Here is a 20052-nt window from a genome sequence, read left to right on the forward strand (position 1 = left end):
CAAATATAGTCTGCTAGGCAGATATACAGATGGAGTAAATATACTAATATCAGGCCACCAGATCACTCTGCAAACTGGATGACTGACTCCCTAAGTATATATAATACTCAGGAGCAATTTAAAAACCTGAAGTGGCTGGCAGTAGTCTTGGGGACTTCATTCCTCAGGGCATAAAATAGAAGCTTCAGACTACCACTAATAAAACATCACTGGAATTTCTTAATATTATGTAGGACAATTTTCTAACTCAAAAAATGACATGCAGATAGACTGAAGAGAATTCAGAGAAGTACCACAGGCCTGACTAAGAAGAAGAAGAGCACTGTAAAGTGAAAGACTTCTGATATTAAGACTATTTTTCTTATCAAAGGGAAGATTAAGGATGACTTTATGACAGTCTATAAACAAATATGCATAAAAAGATATAGCTTCCCTATATATAAGGAGAGTTTCTGTTCAACACTTCCTCTGGGTGCCCAAAATGCATTCTACCATAAAATGTGTAACTACTTTTAGGAAGACTAGAATACAGATTTCTTTGCTTTCAGATGAGTAAATGTGAATACAGATTTTGCCAATGTAAGAAAGATTGTGATTCCAGAAGTGGAGCAGCTTGGAAAATACAGGGTTAAATTTTCATGCAGTTTTAAGTTACTTCATCACTGCTACTTGGCAACACTGGTTGTTGCTCTCTCTTTGATCTGTAGGGTTTGTCCATTCTTGTCCAAAGTGTTTTTCTTAGCAAAGTATGCAGATCACACCAAACGCTGTTGAGTACAATTTGTAGAAAGAATAATTTTGCCAGGTAATTGGAAGTATAGGCAGAGGACGTGCTATAGTTTGGTAAGGAACACGACAAAATCCTCATTTGATTGCTCAAGTATTGGTTTATTATAACACTTTTTCTGAATGGCGTTATGTATGCTATATAGATTTCACGCTTTTTGTATATTAGGCAACTTGTTTGTCAACTGCTGTAAATTTCACAGTGATGGGAGGGTAATGAGACAAAGTGCCAAACTACATGAAAATCAAATTGTTGTACCTTGTTTAAAGAGCCTGCAAACTTACTGCTCAAAGGTTTTCATGAGCTTAAACCAACTATGGCCTCAAACTGTTGAATGTAAATGCCAGAGACTCTATGCAGGGTGAATGAGCGTGTCTGAGCTGTATTTCCATTAACACACAACATTTCTTTGTAGTTATAGTAAGGTTGTGATGAACGTTTCTACCATCCTTTCTTTAAAAAGACAACTGTCAAGGTATTTCTCATGATTTTTAAACCTTTTCTTCTTCTTCAGCAGTTATAAAAGATCACTGGCTATTTGAAATGGTAACGGTAGTGTGGTAAAAGTGATTTTACTCCTGCAAACTGCTCACATATACTACAAATAATTTGAACAGTAATAAAGAATAATTAGCAGCTAGACATGAAGGTTCTGTCTGGATGATCTGATGACCTAGTTATAGGCACAAGGAAATGCAACTCAGCATCTGAATACATGAGAGAGGCAGAAAACTTTTAAAACATTATTAAAGTGAATTGTACAGTCTTTTTAAACTTGATGCATTGCATATGAAGCGTATGCACAGTGGCATAGCATATGTGAAGTCTTGACGATGTTGCATATTTTTCTGGTTAACAAAATGAACATTCTGGCCTCTGAGATACTCATAGGACTCTCAGTGTACAGAATTTTGTGTTTTTGGAATAGGATGGTCTATGTTCCACTTCTTATTTATCTGGATATTTGCAGCAGCTGTAGAAGCAACTCTCTTGTGTGAGGTGGCAGTTTGCTACAATGCTTTTATATGTATATGTTCTTAAGCATAAAGAAATGGTGTTGAATTTGATCAGTATACCCCCCCCCCCACACCCATTTTACTTACCCAGACTCTTTTCCTGTGGTTAACTAAGGTCTTTCACAGGTGTGACGTCAGGCTGCAGACTACAAGAATGCTGGTGCATCAGATAATGAGTACATTAGTCTGGATTTCAAGGGACCTGTGCTGCATAGAAGCAAGGTAAGTTAAATCATTTATGTGAGGATTGTTCCCATTACCCTTGCTATTTGGGACATTCAGCACATAAAAAACACATTTAGTTATTCAAAAATAAACTCCAGGTCACCTTTAAATCACATCTTTGTTTCATTTGTAAGAAAAGAGATTATTTTCCTGATTTTTACATGTAAATCATTGATAGACCTAGACAGATATTGACAACAGTTTGATCACTGCTCCTAGAACAGATAGAATCATAATACAGCATTTGTCATGTAAAATGCATGTAGGGTTTCTAATTACAGCTTTATATCAGAAGGACGGAAAATATAGTGACTGGTTCTCCTTGGAATAGTGTCTCTAAGCGCTTGTTGTGTGCTCTACATCTGTTACATGACAGGTTGTTAAAGATGTGTGTGTTCATTAAAGGTAAAGTGCCTCCTGTGTGTTGTAGCCCTTAAATCTGTCTCTGAAATCCCTACTTGTGTATCAGTGCTACATTTCCCTAGACTAGGTCCTCTGAGATGTCCAAAGAATGACTATTAGCTGTATTGTTCTTAATCACTTTTCTTTCAGTGGTCACTGTTATTCACTTCACTGTAGAATTATGTGAGCAGAAGACAGTAGAATTACCAGTCCCGATACAATTTACTAAATACTGAGATACATCCTCATGGATTTCTGTCTTCTGGCTTGCTTTAACAGTCCTTAGGCATATACATAATGTAGAAATGTATTCTTTTTAAAATTTTATATGATGCTGTTTTATCAGCCTAGAGATAGGCTTGCATTATCTTGGGAAATTATGTGCAACAAGTGAAAGATCTATCCTTCTCCTTCAACTTTTTCCTTATTTTTTTTTCCAAATGGTCTTCATCTACCCATTTTGTTGACTAAGGTCACTGACAGACTATTCTTTTGCTTAGTCAGGGAAGTGTTTAGTAAGTTTATTCTCCTTGTTGCTTTTGATCTTGTTGGTCTTTCTTTCTACCTCTGCTTTCTCTTTTGGCTATGCAGTCTTTTCCTCAAATTTTATTTGTCATGAAGTACCCAGTTACCTTGGAATTACTGTTTCTTAAAATGGAACTTCTGATACTACTAAAACTATGGAATGAACATCAAAAAGAAAAAAAAAGCTAACTGAAGGGTACTCTAAAGCAATAGGAAAATACAAAGAATGTGCTTTGCTATAAAACAAAACATTTTTGACAAAATTGCCAAATGGATGAAGGCAGCTATAATGTAATTGGATTTTAATAAAGCCTTAGAATAAAAATTTTATGGAATCTTGCTGAAAAAAAAATCAGAAATGATTTGTTGTAGGCTAAGAACTGAGGAATTGTAAACAAAAGGTTTTGATGAACAGCATCATATCAAGTTGTGGGTTCAAGGATTTCCATTGTTTCAGTCACAATTACAAGTGTAATGACAATGAAGGCATTGAAAGAATAGATTTTATAAGGGAAGTTTAGAAGTACTAAATAAATTTGTCTCAACTAAGCAAAACTAAACAGGTCATGAAATAATGGCCTGCAATTGTCTGCATGCTATAAAGACCAAAGGTAAAACCAGAACTGAAGTATTGCCATGGAAGTTAGTGGGGTCAAGATCTTAGCCCAAGGAGATAAAGACTTTTTATAGTCTTGTAAGGCATGTAATTAAGATTAATTATAAGAAAACAAAGGCTAAATATGAATGAAAGCTTCATATCCAGTTGTGGAATAACCTCAGAGGATGATTGTGATAGCCCCATTGCTTGAGATATTAAAAAGAAGTCTGTACAGAACTCTAGAAAATGTGCTCTATGGAACAATGCTGCACCAGCTGATAACAGGACTGGTTAGAGGATTAATTGATCTTTTTCACATCTAACCTCAGTGATTCATTAGGAATTTTCTGTCACATTGGCTGTCTTGGTTTGTTATTGGCACACAACACTGGGAATGCAATCGTGACAGAATATCCACGGTACGCTGTTCTATTTGCATGCAAAATCAAGCAGTATGTTTTTCATTTGTTGAAGTAAAAAGAAAATGGAGTTGTCACCTTGTAAGAAATTAATTTCTAGTACTAAGGTTGCTTTCATGGAGGTTGCTGAGCTGTAGTTGTTACTGTTACAGTGCTGTCAATGTTCATTAAGTGTCCCAGGCTTATGTGGAGAGTGAACTAAACAGAAGTGGAAGATATTTAAAAGAAGAACTATTTGGGCTTTTATTTATTTAGTGTTTATTAAATAACCTGTTCTGAAAATCTTGCTTCAATGAAGCCCACATTTTTCATTTTTCACTTTAATTTTTTTTGAAAAAAAAAGATTTTGTAACAAGTTTTTCTTGTTTTGCAAATAATTATCTTATGACAGTTTTTTTTCTCAATCAAAGTGACATATTAATTTGTTTATTAATTAGCAATGCTGACCAGGATTCAAGCAGTAAAAGTACTTAACATTTCAAATTATAAAATCTTACGAGGAAATATAAGTCAAGAAAATGGCTACAGATGCTAGTGTTTGAATTTATACTTTAGATCAAGTTGTATCTGAGTGACGGTGGAAAAGTTTGACCTCCAGAGTGTAAACATAAAGACTACCTGTTACCTGTGAGGGCTAATTTCCCCAGGTCCCTTCTATAATCAATAAGGAGAGAGAGGTTCCTCCTGAAAGCAAAGCAAAATCTAGAATTAGACCCAGAATTCTTGTTCTGAGGATTTCAAATCTTCTTCTGAATTGCCTATAGACATGCTTCTATCTCTTCATCAGCTGTAGTGGGAGTCGTGAGAGATTAGCCTCCCTGAACTAGGGTTAGTTTTGTGAAAGGCTGCTCTTTGATTTATTGAAGGCACCTTAACATGAACTGCAAGGCTACTGTTTATTTCTATGGTCTTTGGACCAGGACATTTGTCAGTATGAAAAGAAAGCACTCCTCTAGAAATTGAAATGTTTCTATTCATACTAAGCTGAACTTATCCTCATATTTTACAATTAAAAAACAGAATGCAAAAGATATAAGGTGCCATAGTGCACAATATTGCATTATCTCTGTTGAATAGGGAATAATGTTCAAGGAATAAAGTAATTAAAAATGAGCACAAACAAAGAAATGTTTCATTTTGAAATATAATTTACTTTTTCCCCAAATTAAATTTACCAAATCCATTTATAAACTTGTTTCACAAGAAATGCTGAATATTTAGTTTAAATATTGAGAATAGAAACCTGCTTTGAAGTGTTAAAATGGGATTTTCCCTTGAAACCAAATTTCTGACATTTGACTGTTTCTAAGTACAAGAAAAAAAATGTAGCCTAATCAGCAGTAGTTGTTGAATTTTCAAAAAAAAAAAAAAAAAAAAAAAAAATCCCTGCTAGATCTCTGGTATTTATTGACTATATCTATACCTCTAAATATCAGGTGGCCACAGACTTAACCTTGGCCCTGAGGCTAAATGGCATAGACCCACATCCACACTAATTTAGACCAACTGCTCCGGAGTAGAGCAGCTGTATCCATCCTACGCAGCACTTGGCTGTCAGTGTCTTCTGGGCCCCTATGGTGCCCTATGGCCTGAAGACGTAGCTATTATTTGTGTGTTTGCCCTCTAACATTGTTTTTTAACAGTATCACACTTAGGATATCTGCAGGATACTCAGCGTATAGCGTTTCCTTGGTTTCCCCAGAGATGCTTTCTGTGGGAAAAAAATTACAGGAGACGATTTATTTACAAAAACCCGGAGATATGTGAGGCAGAGGAGGAATTAAATTGGCTGATCTAAGGAGTCTAAGCTGGCTAAAGCTCTGATGTACAACGAACGGCTGAAGCCCTCTTTTTGCAGCAATCATGGAAACAGAAGAACTTTGTTTCTCAAAAGCTACGTTTTATTATGGCACAAACCAGAATGACGTATCTAATAGCAGAACTCAGATCTGTTAGGTGTGACAGACTAAAATATAATTTGCAAAACAAATCTCCCTTGCCCACCCTTGTGTCACAGGGTAGGTCCCTTCCTTAAAGTTTGTTTTGATTGAGCAATTGTCAGTGGCTTCTGGATGGCAGCAAAATCTACAGAATCCCTAATAACTCTGTTTCTGTCATCCCCAAGTCTGGCTGCGTGTCTGCTCCCTGGTCTTCTTAACTGCATTGTGGTCCGTACTCCTGCTGCAGAATATGGAAGTCAAGAAAAGGCAGACTGGCAGCTTTCGTCTCACGTTGTTCTTGAAAAGCAGAAAATACAGCGAATGTTGAGCAGACAAATTAAGCAGTTATACAAACTGCCATACATGGGTATGTAAAAATTGGTGGATGCAAAGGCTTTGAAATACTGCTCGAACATTGCTTCATGGGGTGCAAAATATTTTATCTGATAGGAAGCTGAAAAGTTGCCAGACGGGGCCAGGCTAGGACAAGCAGGGTCATTATCAGAACAAGAGAGACTGCACCTCCCCTCACTGAAGGATAAAAGCATTTTTGTGTGGGGGGAGGAGGTGCTGTGTGTTAGAAGATGTGTTTATAATTTAAGGATCTAAATCCTGGTGAAAGGAAAGGAAAGCAACAGTAAGGAGTGGAGATTTGCGTCCGAGTGGGATACTAGAAAGGTGCTAAAAAACAGACTGAGTAAAAATATGTACAACTTCTCCCAAACTTGGGTTTTCTTCCATGAGTGCAATCTCTAGATACAACATTTGCACAAATCTATGTTCGTGCAATTAAATAAGTGTCTGAATATTTTTCTGGAGTTGCTAAAAATCCCATGGAACTGTACAGGTTGGAACTTAGGAGTTCGGACTGCAATGGCCTCTGCTAAAAAGAGCAGGCTGCTCTCAACTTTCAGTGAACAGCAAAAGCAAGGAAATCTTGGCATTTAGTAAAGTTTTGTGAAGACTACCAGAATTCAAAGGAAGTTTATAACATATTTTAACATTGTTTTCCATATCTGAAAATGGAGATGCTAAAATATTTCTTATTTTTAAAAGTAGGTAAAATCTTATAAGAACACCGCTTATAAAAAAAAATATTAATTAACTGTTTTTACTAAGTCATTTGTAAACTGAATTGGGGGAAATATTTTCAGTTATTTTAGTCTTGGGCATTTGCAGTTCTGTCATCTGGAGTCTGTGTGTGCACCCTGTTGCTCAGAGCTTGTTGGCTATGCTTTTCCTGTAGTGCTGAAGTCAGTGTTAATTTTGTAGACTTGAGCCCAGTGTGTCCAGCATTCATTATTAGGAAAAAGCAGTTTATTTCCGATTAGTCCCATCTTCCATTCCCTTCTGGAAACCTAATTTTGAAAACCACTTCAACGCAAAAACTGAATCCCTCTTCAAAAAGTACAGCAAAAGAAAAAAAAGTGAGGCAAAGGAAAATCTTGTTCTTTTCTTTGCTGAAGTCAGATAATACTAGCTTGTGAATAACTATTATTTCATACAAATTTTTGTCAGGATTTAAAAAAGGAATGTGGTATCATTATAAGCAAAAGCTGTGATAAATAATTGAATCTCACTGAGATATTAACTTTAATAACATTTGTTCTGACTGACCATGAAAAGCATAATGACTTCCAATGAGCTACGTCCTTTAAAACTTTCTTCAGACCTGGACTATAATTCAAAGAGAATGTCTGGAATTTTCTTTGATATTTAAACCTTATGTAGCTAATTGTATCAGAAGACTGCTCGTAATCAAAATTAGCTCTAAGAGAGTTTAGAGAACAAAAGTGGATAATACCCATGCTTTTTAAAATGTGGTTTTAAAACCAAATAACCTTTAAACATTTTCAAAGTAATAGTGAATTGAGAGCAAACAAAATATACTTCATCATTTTAGGCAATGTTGTACTTACTGTAAAAAATATATGTTAAAATTTCAAATCAAATAGTACATTAAAATGATAAAAGGGAGCACTAGTTTCCTTTTATCTAAGGAAACCTAGATAACACACTGGTTGAGTATAAGGGAGGCATTCATATAGTCACCGTAATACATATACAAACCTGTTCATTTCTTCAGACTATTTTTCCTCATCATGAACAAACCACATAATGTGAATTTATTTAAAAGAGTAAGATTAATAGTATTATAGTATCAGCAGGTATTATCAGCTATTGCATTCATTTTATTAAGATATGCTTAGAGCAGGATAATAGATTAGAAACAGTTTTTTAACCTTGCCATAAAGCCTAAGGAAATAACCTTAGCATCCAAATGTATAGGACTATGCAAACATGAAGTGTTTCATTTATCATTGCTAGTAAACAAAATAATGTCCTATTCATTACCAAACAGTGTCTAATTAACTAATATGAATATTTGTTACTGAAATAAGTACATCTGAAGGAAGTTATTTAGTGTTACACTGCTTATAGTTATGTGTTGGATTGTTTGCACATAGTCAAACTTGAAGAATCATGAAGAATGAATGTTTGAAAAATAGTCATTTGAACATTTGATATAGTGATGAAACAGTACTGATAAAACAAATAAATTCCATCTTTCTATATCTGCTCTGCTGGATGTGTTTTCAGCCTGATAAACAAGGAAACTATCAACCTTATTTTCTCTGTTGTTTAACAGCATCCTTGTTTAATTCTTTTTTTTTTTCTGTTGGCTCTCTTCAAGAAGGTTATTACATTTCTCTGTCATCTATTATTTTTTGAAAATACAATTAGACTTAAACCTTTCTGAGAGAAGTTTATCAAATTCAACAGCTTAAATGAGAGATGTTGTCCTTTGCAAAATGTTTTCATTAGATTAAAAGACCTCTCATCAGATCTTTTATTTAAATTTATATGAGATTTTTGGTATGTAATTCCATGCTTAGCAATATTTGATTTCTTCTGCAATATTATCTGAACAGAGTTGCTTTTTTATTACATTTAGTGTTGCATTTTCATCCTTTGGTGCTTTTATGCTGAAGGAGATGATAATTAAAATTGTATAACTTTAGTTGAATTTTTTTTAATCACAAAAAGATATTTTTATGGGCTCCAGAAAAATAATCACTAATAGCTTCACTAAATCTTCAAATGCACTTCTAATGAGATAAATTTCCTTACTGAATTAGATGCTTGTTAGCATGATAAAATTTTGTTCTTTAACCTTTACAAATTAGAATAATAATATACAGGATAATACTATTAACCCTAATGGAAATAGCATTAACAACTGTGATTTTTTTTGTTGGCATTTTGATCAAAGGCAACAAAAGATTCAGATTTGAGCCTGATGGTATTAGCAAAAAAGTGCTGCTTGGTGATAGGAATGTCATTCTCTGTTGAAGCTGACTGGGGGAACACATGATAACGACTTGTTACCCAGAAAAATCCAACTTTTAGCTAGATAATGGCAGTCTTGAAGGGCCATCTGTGTCTCTGATACATCAAGATTAAAACACACCTAATTGGGCTTTCTTTTAAGCATATCCTTGTGATGGAAGTATTATAGTGGTTCTACCAGCTTGCTCTGTGAACTCAAGCTGTGGGAGCTGGCTGAGCTCGCGCCCTGAGTTTTGAGGGAGGTTAAGACACTCTTGTGTAACAGATTGTTGAGTTCTGGCAAGTGCTAAAATACGTTTCATTGATATACTGAAATCCGGTCTTGTGCTCTGAGGCCGTAATTGTCAATCAGAAGTAATAAAATGGGAGCATTTCAGTGGAAATTCTGGGCACTTGTTATTTCCAAAAAGCAAGCAGATGTTTATGACAGCAAGTATGGAGCCATAGATACCGTTCTTTCATAATGTTGGGTGCGTGATTTCAGTAGATTCTTTCCCAAAATTAAAATGCATCCTCCTGTCCTTGCAAATCCACAAGCATTTTTGGCCCATGTTGATGAGATAAGAGATCATCTTTAAAACAAATAACCAGGAGTCAGCTACTTGAGCAAGCTAGTTGCTCACAGAAGCTGAAAACAAACAAGAGGCCTAGCCCCTGAGAGTTTAATGCAGCCAGACATCAAACTCCAGAATATGGGAAGGCAGTGATTTCCCACTGGGAAATTCCTTTGACATCAGATTGTCAGCAATGAACTTTCTAGAATTAGGTACTTATGGCCAGCTCTTTCTCCTGGGAGGCAAGCAAGAACTTCCCTGGACACCCTTGGATATCCAATACAGCAATCATCAGGACAGGGCTGAGTCCTATCTTGAAGTCCCAGTGGCGTGGTTTAGAACAGAAACATAAATCCAGGCCTCCTACAGCCCAGGAAAATGTCCCAGTCTGTGGGCTATTAGAATGAAACATTTCGTTATTTCCTCTCCCACCTATTCTATTTTTTTTAATAAATAATTGCATATGCAAAAGAACACAAAGAATCTAATTTCCTGGATCCCAGGTGAGAGTTTGAACCCCTGAGCCAATGAATCAATCACTTCTTTTGTCTTTCTCTTGGTTGCCCAATGAATATTCATACACTAATATCAAGCCCTGGGAACAAAATAGGCAGGGGACTGATTAAATTTCTGCCTGCATATAGGGGAGTGCCAGGGCTCTGAGCAGCAAAACGATGTCAATATGTGGGCCAATATATATGCTAACATATATATGTACCTATCTATGTAGGTGGATGGGTGACTTTAGTAGCAGAACTATAGGTACCATAGGCATCTGAGGCACTTCGGCACAAGATACTGTCTGAGTGTGGAATATGAGACTCAGCAACTCCTAAGCACTGTATTTAGACACATTAAGTCACAATCAGGCACCTGAATTTTGGTGTGAACTTATCTCAGACAGCTGGGATTTTTCAAAAGGGTCTAAGTGGAATCGAAGCGTAAGTTTAATTGGCTTTCAATGCAGCTTGTGCTCTAAAGTCACTTTGGTGCTTTTTGAAAAGCTGACCTGATCAAATCAGCTAAGTTGTCTGGAATTGGAAAGGCAGCCGACTACCACTCCTAAAGTGCTCCCATACCATCCAAATGGGAAGCATGATCATTTAGTGTTTGGGCTACTGCTTTCTGCACCAGAATCAGTTTCTAAATGGACTTGAGGGATCCTCCCTAACTAAGGATTCACTGAAGCTAGCTGTATGATCAGTGGTACTAAGAGGGATGAGGATGGTACATAGCTGATATCATTTCCATATAGAAAATGACAGTGAAAGAAAAAGGGTGGTATACCTTGCCTGGCCATTTTGGCGGTGGTTTTTGCACACGTGGCACTCAGTTTGTAGAGGTATAAATGATGATACAAACTGCAAAGCTTTGAAGAATCGTGTGCAATGTCTTAACGCCAAAATCTGTATTAAAGAGGAAGGATGTAGTGAGGACTGGTGGCTTTTTCGTGGGACACTTTGAGGACTAGAAGTAACAAAATCTGGCTGTTAATGTGCAGCCCAGTGACTCTTCCAGTATAGTAAAATCACTGTTGATGCTGAATATTTAGCTGTAGGTAAGGCTGAAATCAGATGAGTTTGTCATCTCTTTTCTCTTCCAAGTAAAATGTTTACAATAATACTGTTTCCTTTTCATATCAGCAGAAGGAAATTCTTCTCTCAAGGGTCTTTTATTTCTCTCATGATTATATTACTCCAGGATCCTCTTCAGAGCATTTCTTTTCTCCCTTAAACAAATTTTTACTGAAGGCAATGTTGTATTTGTGGAGTGAAAGCAGTTGGCATCAAGTGAACTCTTTTATTGCTGTGATCATGAACAACAACAGCACACAAATGCAGCGCTCCTGTATCTTCTCGGCCACTGCCGCATGAGGGGACTCAAGGAAAAAAAGGACATGACATGAATTCTGTCTGCACTAACAAGGACCAATGTCCTGTGTGCTAAAACGGTATCTTGGGTGAATACCCATGCCACACAAAACTATAATGCTCTCTTGTGCGTACATAACAGGTAGCTCTGGTCTTCCTGATCTACAAAGTGGTTTAGTGCTTTGTAGGTTTTTTTCTGCCTAGCCATTGCTCTTAAGGACATGCCTACCCATGATTGTTTGTTATTATAAAAAAAAATATTGTTTTAATTATGGTTTGGCTTATTGAATTACCTCTGCTGTATCAGTTATATCCGTTTAAATGAACTGATTTACACCTGTCCATTATAATTGGGCTTGTGGAATTGTCACTAATTAATTTAGAGGATGTTGTGTAATTTGTATAAAGCCTTTCGGATTAAGAGTTATTGAGAAATAAACTGAATTTTTCATTTATATTAAAATTGTTTGGATTCTCTAGTTTCTGTATTTCCCTTTCTTGTTGTCTTTGCGTATCTCTCCATCATTTCTGGGATTTTTCTCAAGTTTATTCTCTTTTGTTGCAACATTGTGTCTTCAGGCCCATTTTGTGGACTCCATGGCTCTGATTCATCAAATTCCTGCTCATGAAGCAGATCTGGATTTCTAGTTTTCTAACCACTGAAACACCTACATGTTTTCTTGCACCTGCTCTGCTTTTTAGACTGCACAGGACTAGTAGTTAAGAGGTAGCCCCATACAAAATGCCCATAAAATGCTAAAAAAAGCAAAGTAATTTCAACATTTCCCCACAAAAATCAAAGTAATTTCAACATTTAAAACAGCAGAAAAGCAGGCAGCTGTTTCTGCAGAATATAATCTTTCTGATACATGGAGGACTGCAATACCCAGGCCAACAGTTGTAGTATTTTAAGAAATGATAAATATTTGCATGAACGAAATCATTTTATGATTTTGCAAATTTCATGTCACATATAAGAAGCAATCTTCCGCTATTAGCTTCCTTGGAGCTTCCTGGTGCCAGCAGGGACTAGAAACAGAAAGGGTCTGGAGACAGACAAACGTTCGTATTCTTGAGACTGAACAGGATTGCAAACTTTCTCTTAGCTGTTCTATGTCCTGTCTAAACTGTACTGGCAGAAATCAAGAGAAAAGCTTTTACTACTGTTACGTGCTGTTTCTGGTCTGTGTCCGCATGGCATCCTGCTCCTGGGCAAGTGAGTGGGGCCATCTTGCTGAGCTCACCAGGTGATTGGAATCATCGTACGGTCGCAATCAGGGATAAATGGCCTTAGAAGCTAGAAACTGTCCAGAAAACACTGTTTTGGAAGCTAGTAAGGCTTTTGAGGGGGAAAAAGAAAAAAAAAAAAACCCGATATAGAAGGGTCTGGTATGACAAGTGATTACCCTGCTTGTCAAATAAGCAAAGTGTTACCAAAGGGATTGAGATAGGTTTGGAAGTGGATTTCAAATAGAGTTAGACATTTAAGCTCTGAAAATCTAATCTCTTGTCCCCACAAGCAAGCAAAATGCTCTAAGAAGTCCTCTATTGATCTTAGCAATTCTGAATTGTGCGGTTCTCTATGCTTGTTTGTAAGGGCAGGCCTCCTGTGCCAGACACAGTCCAAATGACTTTAACTTGCTTTTAACAGGGTGCTCATATCTACAGAGGTATCCACCTGCAGGGAAATGTTTGCAAAATTGGGACTCTGCCCAGCAGGGCTATCGGGAGCCATTTTCAAAATGTCCAGGTGGTTTAGGAGCACATGCATGAGTGAGTTTCTAAGTCTCCTTGACATTAAAAATCCCTGCCCTACAAATGCATTTTCTGTCCCCTGCGTGTACTGATTTAGTTAGTTCTTCTGAAGTGTTAAAGCCTGTTTTCCAGCTTGCCTTTGCCCAGATTGAAATGCACCTCACTGTGGGCATAGTAGAAAAGGAATCTGTTAGGGTTTGGGAAAGAAGCATTCATACACACTCATTTTGTGTGCTCATCTTTTGATCTCTTCCTTAAAACTCTGCATGACTCATGAGAATGTGTTTATAGCTGAATAGCCCTGAAATGTTATGTCGCTGATGCAGATTGACCTCCATAAATAGCATGTCCTCTATACCAGGATCCATTTTCTCCACTCTCTACTGCTCCTTTGAGATGATTTTTACTGTTGTTCCTAGCTCTGGGGATTTTTATTGAGAGCCTGTTTGCAGAACACATACCACACATACCTTTCAAGGCTCTCTGACTCTTATTGCCGGTATTACTTTTAAAAATGATTTACTGAAGGCTACAGATGTGCTAAGTGGTTTGGCAAAAAAGCATGGAGTGCCTCTGAACAGGGGGCACCGACCTGCTGGTGTGTGAGTCACTACTTCTTTGGTTTTACAACGCTGAATGTAAAATAAAGAGCAGATGATAAGAATTGTTACACACCGCAATGAAACATTGAGAATGCATGTTTCACAACAGAAAAGTAAATCACTGCTGTACGTTCTGTTACAAAGTGTTCACTCTACTGTCCATCTCTCAGAAAGGTTTCAGCGAAAATGCAAAAGCTCCTTTTGCAAAGCATTTTAATTTCAGATCAGCCTTGCAATCTTCCAGTCTGCTCTGTCCTCTCCCCCAGGAAGCAGCACCTTTTTCACGTACTGAGTCATGAACGGCAAGAGCCTGACCTGAAGAATTTAGCTGCTATTAAGTTACTTGAAAAACAAGAGAGAGAGAGATCAAATATCAGCATCGTAAGCTGCTGTTTAAAAGGAAACTAGCTAAACAAAATGCATTTGGCATAGACACAGTTCAGTGCCACAAACTGCTCTACTGTGATGAGGTAAAGAAGGAAGCATAAAGGAGTGTTGTTTCATCCTCCCCTGGACTGTGGTTGTGCCCAATAGCGGGTTTCTTAATGTTTCCATTACCTCCCCCTATTTTTAGAAGTCAATAGCTCAGCTATAACAATTTGCTTCAGGCTGAAGCTTGGCGTACAAGGTCTCAGTCAGGGAGCACATTTAGTGAAATAGAAGATTACCCATTTTGGAGCCATATTTTTTTTTCTGTCATACAATCTAAAAATATTCTCCGTTTCAGAAATTACGTTTGGCACTTGATTGATCTGTAATGCAATCTGATATCTTTTCTCACTGCTTTTGACCAATGAAAAGCCTCATATGAGAGAAAAAAAAAAATTTCCATCCTCTAAAAAATTTTGTTTCCATGTATCTGTATGGGAGTAGTGGCCACAATACTTACTTGTTTCAGGTTTAAAACAATCTGCAGTTATTTGGGATTCAAGGAGATTTATATGAAGTATATTATATGACATGCCTGCTGTGAGTCTTTTTGCTTTGGTACAGGCCATTGCCAGAGAAAAGATGTAGGACTAAACAGACTGCGTCTAATCTACTGTAGTAATTCCTATGTTTCTTTATTTCCTAGACGTTGGTCATTCAGTACTTACGCAATACCTACCTGAAAAGATGCTTTCTATAAAGACAAGGTGTTTTGTCCGAACAGAAGATGAACCTTGGAACATAAGACACCTGTTAGTCTTCTGTAAATCTCTTTTTCTGTATCTGCAATTATGCTAAATATAGCAGAATAGGTGGATAGAAAAAGGAGAGTTTTGGAGAAAAGACAAAAAAATCCCCGAACTTTCTAGAGAAATGAAGACAGCATTGTAAAATGGTGCCCTGGTAGTTACAGAAGCAAGATGTAGATATTTTAATGATCTAAAATGCTATAAATAACAATAGACATTTTGCGCTTGATTAAAAGGTATTTCTGATTTTTGGAGGTACTTTTGTTTTTGCTTGTGTTGTGACTAAGTGAAAATGAATTTCCCAAGTCATAATATTTTTTTGCTGTATAATACTTCCAGGGCTGTTCTTAACTGAAAAGTTGTAGTAAAGCTATGTTTATTCCTTATTTCACTGTTCTGAGTTCATTTTACCTATATAACATTGACATTCTTTTTTTTTTTTTGTTAAAACACACATGAAACTGAAAATACATTAAATTTATGTTAAAGTAGGAAAAGAAAAAATGAGATTTCCTGTCCTTTAGTCTTGCAATGGCATCTATAGAGAACCCTGTTCTGGACACTCTGACATTGTCTTTAGCAGGATTATGTCTCTACAGAGAGGTCTGTCCATTTCAAACAGCAGCAAGATAATGTCTACGGTGCTATTATCTGCACCAACTCTTGAAATAACCGGGTAAAAAAAAAAAAAAAAAAAAAAAAAAAAAAAAAGGGTAAAGGTACTAGGCAGTTGTTACAAACCAGAAAAGTCTTTCCATACTTCAGGAAGTATCTTATTCTTTCCTCATGTGATAGAATGCACTTTGCTATTATGGGCTTTTGTATCAGCTCATTCACATTGAGATTTTTATTTCAATACCTTCTTTTCTTACTAATATTTTTCCTTTGAGAAATTCCATGTGGAATAAGTCAGCATTAGAAAGAACCTTTGTAGGAAATCCAGTCATTCTCAACAGACACCTTCTATGACAAAGAGGGCAATAAAATTTAGTGTACTTATAAATTAGCCATCTTGTAGTAATACTTGGTTGGGTAATTTCTTGCATATTGTCTATCCCCCACCCCAAAATGGAAGGCCTGCTGAGCTGCTTCCATTCTCTGTCTCTTCTCCCAATAAGCATTATCAGGTCCTGCAATGCTGATCCACTATGTTACTGGCATGTAAACATGTTACAAGCAAAATACGTTGTACAGTAGCATTAGATCTTCCCCAAAGGACTCCCATACGTCCTTTGCTCAATGGGGAGCATGAAGAGTCAGGACTTTTCTCATACACTACCACTTCTAGAAAAGTACAATATTTTGGGGAATTAGTACAAACAACAAACATCTTCAGTTTCATCAGGGAATGGCAATTTTGTGCTTTGAACCACAGGCATCTTTGGGTATATTTGGGAAGTCAGTCTTTGGAACTGGAACATTTATTGAATGGGATTTAGGCAGTTTAACAGACTTAATTTTTTCAAATAATGCATGCATCTGACAAGCACATTAGTCTCAATTTTGTTTTTCATCCTTTGGTCATCTACAGTATAAATAATATAGAATCAGCCAAACCCCATGAGTGGTCACTGGTACGCAAAAGCGATTTGATGAAGAAAGGCAAAGCCTGGGTCTCTCTCCCTTCCTTCTCTTTTTTCCTTCTCTTCCTTCGTTCTGTTCCTCCCTTTCTTCCCTTTCTTTCCTTTCGGTTCTCTAAACCTCTATATTTATCCTTTCAACTTGTGAGTTATTACATATCATACACAGTTTAAAGTAACCTTCACTTTAAATTCCATGGCTTTTGTTGGCTAAGTCAAGGCTTCAACAGCATTATTATAGTTTTCTTTGTGTGAATATTGTCAGTCAGACACTTAGCACAGGTAAGTATATTGGAGTTATACTTGCGGCTTAGTGCAGAATGTCACCTATTAGGCCTTTGCAAAATCCTCGCAGCTGATCAGAAATTCCAGTGCATGGAAAAATTGTCTATTGTCAAGCGGAGCTTTAATTAAAACTATACTTTGTTTTCAATCCAATTTAGGAACAAATACAAAAAAAAGAAAGATGTAAATTTTACAATGCCTGGCAATGTATCCAATTCTGAGCTGAACAAAGAAGCTTATATGCTGAAAATCTTGTAGGAATAAAGCGTGTAAGATAAATAAAAAGCTTCCAGTGCTTAATTCCAATCGTCTCCACAACAACTGGAGCTGCTGATAAGACACCTACTCAGAGTAATGATGCATAATGTGAAGAAGCAATAACCCAGACTGCATAAGTATGAAGGAATGCCATTCTTTTAAAGAAAAGTGTGGCAAATGTGAGGCTCTGTTAATGTTCTGAGCTGTTTTCAAAAGTATTTTTGTGATCATGGCAAATTGCCAAGGTTTAGTTTTTCCAAATAAGATAGGGAGAGCAAGAAATGCAACTAATATAAGGACATCAAGCATTTGTCCATGTACTATCATGTAAATATTTATGTATTGTCAGTTCATTATTAGTGGAGGTTCTAATAGGAATATAAATATTATAAAGTGTGTTTATGACAGATAAATCATAGGGGTGCTGAAGTGATTTGCAACAGTAAAGCTCATTTTGGATAATTACAGAGCCCCAGAAGATTGCATTTATGTATTACAAAGGAAGGGGCTGTTCAGAAGAAAACTGTTTTGGGCTGCTGACGTTCTGAGGAGGCTGGAGGCTGATCCGGCCGGGGACCGGCTTAGGAACGTGTGCAAAAACTTGCGAAAGATTTTGTGAATAGAAGGGAAAGAAAAATCAGTGTGGTTTCAATTGCAAGACTAACCTTATTCAGTCAAGTTTCATGCAGATGAATTACTGTAACTATAGAAATAATGCAAGAAATGATTAGTTAAGATTATACTGGCAATAAAGATACTAATATTTTATTACATACTGAGTTCTATTTTGCATATTATGTGGGGATAAATTAGACTGTAATGTTGTTTATCCTTGTTTTATGGAGGCTATTTTCATATCCATATTAAAGCTTATTATTGCTCTTGCCTTCACCCCCTCCCTATCCACATTTTATCCAGGCAAACTAAATACTTGACTCTGCACACCTTCTTCTGCATGCCGTAAGTACAGTTAAAGTTAAGAACAAAGCAAAACAGCCATTCCTCTCCTCTATCCTTCTCCCAGAAAGAGCTAAGAAAAAGAGCAATAGACTTTGGAAGGTCATATTATAATGAGATTAAAATGTAGTTCCGTGAGTTAGTGCTCAGCTGCAAATAAATGTGGTTCAGCTCTTTTTCATGAATGTTTTACTGATTAGATTAATTTCAAGTGAAACATACATTCTTCCCTTCTATGACAAGCGAGTCAATGTCTATCCAGTAGACGATTGTTCAAGTAAAACACTATGAGAGGGAACAAAATTATTTGCTGAACAGTGATAAAAGAGCTTAAAATTAGAGTGAAATCTCTCTCACACACTTATTTCTTTTAAGGATAGTAAAAGCTATCAAAGCCTGTGGCGTATGACGACACAGACCTGAGGTAGGGTAGTGCAAAAGATCCTTTATTGAAAACACAATGGCTGGTTATATAGCAATCAAGCCCAGCCACTCCTCCAAGTATCTTCTAGGCATTGTGGCATCTTGTGATTGGTAGGAAGACATCTCCTGATCCCTGGCAGGCAGGCAGGCAGGCCAGCAGGACAGGCCCACCGTAGCTGCTGACACGTAGGCAGGAAGGCACACCGTGACTGCTGGTACACAGGGAAGAAGGCACATCATGATCACTGGCAACTCACGTGCACACATTCTGGCCACAGATCATAGTTACCACATCATCATTTTCTACCTTAGAGATTCTCTGCTGTCTTACACAGTGCCATCCTGTTTTGGTCCCCAGCAAAAGCCTACATTGTTTGTAGATCTGCTTTTCTTATTGGACTGGTAATTGGAACACAAGTGCATTTGGAGGGCAATAGGGCAATGTTTCACCTAGAGATTTGGGCTAAGGAGTATCACACCTTTTTTTTTTTTTTTTTTTTTTTTTTAAGGCCTGGGAGTTTAAGGCATTCAGGAACTGGTTTGCATTTTTTCATCCAAAGACAAATACAGTAAATGCAATAATGAGAAGCTAATTGGTTTTGGCAAGGCAAGTGATCAGGGTCATGGCTCACTGAAGTAGGAGTTACACAGCATAAGGACTTTCCTACACTGACCACTGTTTTACATAGAGATCACACCTGCATAGCAGCATCTGTCTTAAAACCCAGTTTGTTACATGGCAAGATAGATATTTTCCCACAAATATACCCCATTGTTCTGCCTAATCCAGCTCCCCCAGCAACTCCACACAACCAGCCAGACTCCCTCCTGCTACAGCTCCCCCCTGTTCACCTGCCAGACCAGGGACCTACTTGCACATGTGGCTGACTACATGTCTGCGAGATTTAAGTTGTGCCATGCCAAGCAAAACTGAAAGCTATTTCTGGACAGGCTGGGAAGCCTGCAGCCAGTTAGGCTGCCTCTGGTGATGTCTCACTTGTTCTCTCCACAAATGTTATAACATTTTCTGCATGTGCTCCCTTTCCACTTGCCAATGCCATCTCTGCCTTCCATCCGAGTCTCCCTCATGGTAGCGTGATGTGTTAAAACTCATGCCACGGGGTAGGCCTGGAGGGACAACTTCAAATGCTTAGAAATAGAAAATAGGAGTTGACTTGTTAACTAGACACAAGAACATTATAAGTACTTTCTATTTCTAGTACTGTCTTCTGTGTGGTTCAAGGAATTAATTTAGACAGCATTTAGCCAGATGGAAGTTGAAAATGTTTTCTGAGAATATAGCTGGCTTTAATATTTTTTTCCATT

At 37.1% G+C, this 20052-nt stretch overlaps 1 long non-coding RNA gene across 2 annotated transcripts in view; it reads left to right on the top strand.

Annotated features, from left to right (window-relative positions):
* The window catches only part of LOC112983800 (uncharacterized), a 149788-nt gene that overhangs the window by 53436 nt on the left and 76300 nt on the right, over positions 1-20052 (top strand). For both annotated transcript variants that reach the window (XR_010392149.1, XR_003259338.2), the window contains exon 2: positions 1930-2025. This is a non-coding gene — a long non-coding RNA (uncharacterized LOC112983800). The remainder of the gene's footprint in view (positions 1-1929; positions 2026-20052) is intronic.

Source organism: Dromaius novaehollandiae, chromosome 1, assembly GCF_036370855.1.
Source record: "Dromaius novaehollandiae isolate bDroNov1 chromosome 1, bDroNov1.hap1, whole genome shotgun sequence".
Lineage (NCBI taxonomy): Eukaryota > Metazoa > Chordata > Aves > Casuariiformes > Dromaiidae > Dromaius > Dromaius novaehollandiae.